We start from the raw sequence: 6579 nt of genomic DNA on the forward strand, positions 1-6579 counted from the left end.
CATCTATCGACACATTTAGCACCCCTGACTTACATATATATTAATTATTATTATGCGGCTCTTTTATGATGTTCTGAGAGAAGGATTACATCATCAGACGTGGACGGAGCTTATTAATACTGCTGCTTAGTACAAGCAAGTACACGGACATTGCACTGCCTTCCTGGAACCTTCACTGGAAATAACATTTGTTCGAGTTTGGTGACTATACGTCGTTTGGCTAGTTAGCTCATGTTACACGCTAGTAAACTATCTTTGTACTTCTATTTTGTTATTTTTTTGTCTTATATTGTATTGTGTGTGATTAAATTGTCCATCCTCCCAAGTGTTCAAGCAAAATCCAGCAATACAACGAGCTGGCATTTTGGCTAACATGCAGAAAAAAACAGGTAATTTCTCACAAGAAAATGGGAGAGAAGGTAGAGTAGAAGAGGCAAGCATTGATTAGTAAAGGAGAAGTTTGAGTGGCACTGAAGAGAATGAAACATGGAAAGACAGTTGGTCCTGATGACATACCAGTGGAGGTATGGAAGCAATTTTTCGAGGTGGCTGTGGAATTTTTGACCAACTTATTCAATAGAATACTAGCGGGAGAGAACATGCTATGTGTGCTAGTCCCCATTTTTAAGAACAAAGGCAATGTTCAGAACTGTGGAAACTATAGTGGAATAATGACCATAAGCCACACAATTTAGTTATGGGAAAGAGTAGTGCAGGCTAGACTCAGGACAGAAGTGAGTATCTGCGAGCAACAGTATGGTTTTATACCCAGAATGAGTACCACAGATGCACTATTTGCCTTGAGGATGCTCGTGGAAAAGTACAGAGAAGGTCAGAAGGAGCTACATTGTATCTTTCTAGACCTAGAGAAAGCCTATGACAGAGTACCAAGAGAGGAACTGTGCTATTGCATGCACAAGTCTGGTGTGGCAGAGAAATATGTTGGAATAGTACAGGACATGTATGCGGGCAGCAGAACAGTGGTGTTATGTGCTGTTGGTGTGTCAGAAGAATTTAAGGTGGAGGTGGGACTGTATCAGGGTTCGGCGCTGAGCCCCTTCCTGTTTGCGGTAGAAATGGATAGGCTGACAGATGAGGTAAGACTGGAATCCCCTTGGACCATGATGTTCGCAGATGATATTGTGATCTGCAGTGAAAGCAGGGAACAGGCAGAAGAACAGTTAAAAAAGGAGAGGAATGAAGATTACCCTAAGTAAAACAGAATATATGTGCGTGAATGAGAGGGGAGGAGGAGGAAGTGTGAAGCTCCAGGGAGAAGAGATAGCGAAGGTGGACGACTTCAAATACTTGGGGTCAACAATACAGAGCAATGGAGAGTGTGGTAAGGAAGTGAAGAAACGGGTCAAAGCCGGGTGGAAGAGTTGGCGGAAGGTGTCTGGTGTTCTATGTGACAGAAGAGTATGCACCAGGATGAAGGCCAAAGTTGATAAAACAGCAGTGAGGCTGGCCATGATGTACGGATTAGAGATTGTCATGATCCTGCCGGTCCAGCATGAGCTGTGCAGGTGCTTGCGTGGGTGCGCTGATTATGGCGCACACCTGCGTCTCATGTGGGCTGATTAGTCTGTGTATTTATATCACCCCGATGACGATTGGTCCCCGGCAGTTCGTTGAGCTTCATGTCCCGTTCCAGCACACTCGTATCCCTGATCGACAACCTGTGTGTACCGACCTTTGCCTGTTCTCCGACCAACCTTGTAAGCCTGACTCCTTCGTTACTTCTGCCTGCTTTGATTGTTCTCCTGTGTACCGACTCCTGCCTGCCCGCTCACCTGCTCTCTTTGCCCGACGTCCCAACTAACGCGGCTGCACCGGACTGCCTGCTCGATCCCCGACCTCGGCATATTATAAACGTTTCTCCTTGAACTACCTTGCATCGTCCTAGTCCTGCATTTGGGTCCTACCCCCGATCCAATGGGACGTGACAGAGATGGTGGCTCTGAAGAAACAACAGGATGCAGAACTTGAAGTAGCAGAAATAAAGATGCTGAGATTTTCGCTTGGTGTGAACACGTTGGATAGGATTAGAAATGAGCTCATTAGAGGGACAACCAAAGTTGGATGTTTTTGAGACAAAGTTAGAGAGCCTTTGATGGTTTGGACATGTTCAGAGGCGAAAGAGTGAATATATTGGTAGAAGGATGCCGTCTCGGTGCCTCTGCCTCGATTTGGACTGCCTTTTGGTAATGACCTATTTTCAGAATAAAACCAATCTGAACATTATTCCTTTGCCTGGAAGTCCTCCATTTGTTTCTGGTTGGTTCTATGGACAGGAAGGACACGAGTCTGACTATGCGGAGGCCAAAGCGCGGGACACACCATTCATCCATCCTATTGATTTTGGAGTACGTTTAGGCCAGCCAGCAGAGGACTGCACTGAGGACAGCACTCGTAGCCATGAAGTATGGTAGAACCCATCAGTAAAAGGTAGGCCTTATATTGTGGGAAAGGTTGTTTTAGACACCACGGTGGCCGTGATAATGAAATGATCTTTGGCTTGGTTCAAGTTAATACTCCCTCCACAATAGCTCAGCTGGTAAAGTGTTAGCCTTATAGTTCTGAGGACCTGGGTTTGATTTTTGTGGATTTTTTTTTTTTTGAGGGGGGGGGGTGGTTGTGTGTGACTGTGGAGAATTGTGGAGTTTGCATATTCTCCTCGTGCCTGCGTAGGTTTTCTCCGGACATTACGATTTACAGTCCTTAAGTGATTCTTTGTCTTACTGGGCAAAACTTGCCATGGAACATTTCGAGGATTTCTTCCATCAGAATTCTGGCAAAATTTCGCGATACAGTAAGGTATTTTACTGTGTCCGATCGTGGTGGTACCGCATGTGAAGACACTTCAAACCGGAAATGCTTCCTTTGTTGCGGAATGTAATATGTCCACATCCGCGCATGTAGGTCATTTGACTCGCTAAAATGCCGGCGCCCATGAAAATTCGTAATTGCCGATAAAAATCTTCTCAAAACACCATTAAATAATAGAGGATTAACCTCAAAATTTCAAGGTACAGTACATATGACACATCCTATTGGATACGTTGCTAATCCAAATGACCGGACTTCTCCTTTGACAACATACAAAATGTTATGTTTATGTTTTATGTGGCACTTTAAGAAGCCTGACAATTGTAAAAGTTGTGGAAAATAAGAATAAATGAAAGCCACAAAGAACCTCAATCATAATTCTTGCTTCAAAATTAGGCATGAAAATTTTGCTGAAGGGTGTAAGGGGATTTGATAGTTTTAGGTTAACAAATTAATTGAGGCCTAATTCTCATGAGACTTTATAGAATATAAATAAATGATTCACCAGAAACTATTGAACGTGTAATCCATTGATTTAAAAAAAGTGACTGTGGCTAACACTGAGTAAATTGTTCAGAATTCAGCCTGGGATTTGGGAATTGTTGTAACAGCAGTTTATCACCATGTAGCAAGTGCGTATTAAAAAAAAGAAAGAAAGCCACAGAAGGATTTGCCTAGATTTGCCTTTCAGGGTTTTTTTTTCACTTCCACATCTTGCTTAGCATTATTTTAACAGCTGTAAATCTGTTGGGGTTTAAATGTCAAAATTTTTTGAGATGAGGACTGGAATTGTGAGATGAAATATATTGATGTGTTAAAGCTTGTAATAGTGGAAAATAACATGAACATAGGTCACTGGTTGCTGGACTAAAGTAAAAGTAGTTCGTCCCGTGTTTACTCACTCCCATACAACAATGATAAATCAAGCTTAACAATACACATTATCAGGTAAAGCAGGTGGGCAGACAAATGCATTAGCAAATAGCTGTAAATCATTATAAATGGCTTTTCCTGCACTGTACCTGACTCGTTATCATGTTAATGATGCACTAGCATGATCATTTTTATCTGCCTGTGCATATTTTGTTGTTCAGTTTCTTTGGCGAGAGTTGGTGGGAAGATTCTTTTGTCACACCTGCTGTCTGTTGCAATCAACAAGTTTTATAAATGCAGCAGTGGCAGGAAGGTGTTGTTGTTTTCTTTTTCTAATTAGTTTACGTCATGTGGGTTATCTATGGTTCCTCATTAGATTACGTTATATTTTATTGTCCATTTGGTGTCAAGTCTGTTTTGGCATTTTTGGACTAACACACCATGCATTTCAGCAACCTTAGCTACTGTAACTGTTATTTACCTTTACAACTGTAACTGCGCACTTGGGGACACAAAAGAAAATAGAACAGTAGTATAAAATTATTAGGTGTCCCTTTCGGGAGGGGGGGGAACAACTTGTCTTCTCATATGAACACATATATATGTTTGGCACAATTTTTACTCCAGATGCCCTTCCTGACACAACCCTTCTCAGGGAGTGGAGGCCCCAGTGGGACACGAACCCACAACCTCTGGTTTACCAAACCAGTGCTCTAACCACTGAGCTACGGGGCCTCATAGTGTAACATTATCAGGTAAATAACGGATTTTGAGAAGAGGGTCCCTGGATTGGTTTAATTTTTTGCTTGTAATGAAAAGAAAAACAATGGCAAATACTCTTGGCAAGATTGTAAGTGTTTTCATTGTGAGCAGAATCGAGCAAACCTCCACCATCCTTATCCTGTTCAGGTAACAGGACTGGATTCATTTGTAGAACATCTGGGCCCTCTCTTGGCCGTTAGATTTTGCGATCTTGAAAGGATGACAGCCAACATGACAGGGGGTTAACAACTAAAACTACACCAAGGAGAATGGTTGCAAAGCATATTTTTGCATTTGCAAATGTATGAAAAACAGTGATGTTGCTCCACATAATGGAAAGTTTGATCAGATGGTATGATTGTTGTTTATCCATCCATCCATCCATCCATCCATTTTCTTAGCCGCTTACCCTCACAAGGGTCCTGGGAGTGCTGTAGCCTATCCCAGCTGTCAATGAGCAAGAGGCAGCGTATACCCTGAATTGGTTGCCAGCCAATCGCAGAGCACATAGTGACAAAAAGCCACAATCACAATCACACCTAGGGGCAATTTAGGGTGTCCAATTAATGTTACATGTTTTTGAAATGTGGGAGGAAACTGGAGTGCCCGGAGAAAACCGACACAAGCACGGGAAGAACATGCAAACTCCACACAGGCGGTTCCAGGATCGAACCCGGGACCTTAGAACTGTGAGGCCAACGCTTCCCAGCTACTCCACCTTACCGCCTTGTTGTTTATTGCTGTTGTCATTTTGTTTAATAAACAATGGGAAATAAATTAATGTAAAAAAGTATAAAAATTCAAATCAAGGCAATCCAGTTTTAACACAGCATACCATAAAAAAGAAGGTAAAAAAACAGCAAGAGGAACAATATATGAAAATAAGAATAAAATGCGAGGGAGGCAAAACCCATGCAAAGCAATGGTAAATGGACAAATTTAACAAATAGCAAAAATAATTCAACAATGACAATGAAAAATAAGGCAAGTTAAAAGCGAGAGAGGATTTATAAACAGTCTTGACAGTGTATGTAAAACCGTGGACCACAATATGGTTAATGGCAGTTAATTTCATCGAGAATACTTACTCTTTTAATTGTCAATTTCTCACCTGTTCTTCCTCGGCCACCTCTTACTTTTACCCAGTCCTGCTGATTATTCATAGTGAAATATAAAATCATGAGGTACACGTCTGATCAATTTGGAATTGCTGTTTTGAAGACAGGTGGCAGGGTGGAGCATCTGTAAAATGGTTGGACTCACATTTCTGAGGACCTGGGTTTAATCCCGGGCACAACTGTGTGGAGTTTGCATGTTCTCCCTGTACCTGCATAGGTTTTCTCCGGACACTCTGGTTTCCTCCCACAACCCAAAAACATGCAACACTAACTAGACACTTTAAATTGCCCCTAGGTGTGATTGTGAGTGCGGCTGTTGTCTGTCTCCATGTGTCTTGTGATTGGCTGGCAACCACTTCAGGGTGTACCCTGCCTCCTGCCTGATGACAGCTGGGAGAGGCTCGAGCAATCACATTACCCAAGTGAGGATAAGTGGCTAAGAAAATTGAGGGATCTGTTGAAGTTCAAACATCAGTGTCCTAATTTAGTTTATCTTTTGCTGCCAACAACACAAGTGCAAAAATGTGTTTTAGTCGGTGAGTGTATGTTTTTAATTTAAGTCTACAGTGAAGAGAACAAGTATTTGAACACCCTATATTGCAAGTTCTCCCACTTAGAAATCATGGGGGGGGGGGTCTGAAATGTTCATCGTAGATGCATGTCCACTATGAGAGAGATAATCGAAAAAGAAAAATCCAGAAATCACAATGTATGATTTTTCAAGTATTTATTTGTGTGATACAGCTGCAAATAAGTATTTGAACACCTATCAGATAGAATTCTGACCCTCAAAGAGGTCGTTAGCTGCATAAAGACACCTGTCCACCCCATACAATCAGTAAGACTCAAACTTGTAACATGGCCAAGACCAAAGAGCTGTCCAAAGACATCTGAGACAAAATTGTACAACTCCACACAGCGGGAAAGGGCTACAGAGAAATTGCCAAGCAGCTTGGTGAAAAAAGGTCCACCGTTGGAGCAATCATTAGAAAATGAA

The 6579-nt window shown here is 42.0% G+C and overlaps 1 non-coding gene across 1 annotated transcript; it reads right to left on the reverse strand.

The window, feature by feature from the left end:
• Positions 1-4364: 4364 nt before the first annotated feature.
• Positions 4365-4437, reverse strand: trnat-ggu (transfer RNA threonine (anticodon GGU)). The gene has a single exon. It is a non-coding gene; the product is annotated as a tRNA-Thr (tRNA).
• Positions 4438-6579: the final 2142 nt, after the last annotated feature.

Source organism: Syngnathoides biaculeatus, chromosome 11 (genome assembly GCF_019802595.1).
Source record: "Syngnathoides biaculeatus isolate LvHL_M chromosome 11, ASM1980259v1, whole genome shotgun sequence".
Lineage (NCBI taxonomy): Eukaryota > Metazoa > Chordata > Actinopteri > Syngnathiformes > Syngnathidae > Syngnathoides > Syngnathoides biaculeatus.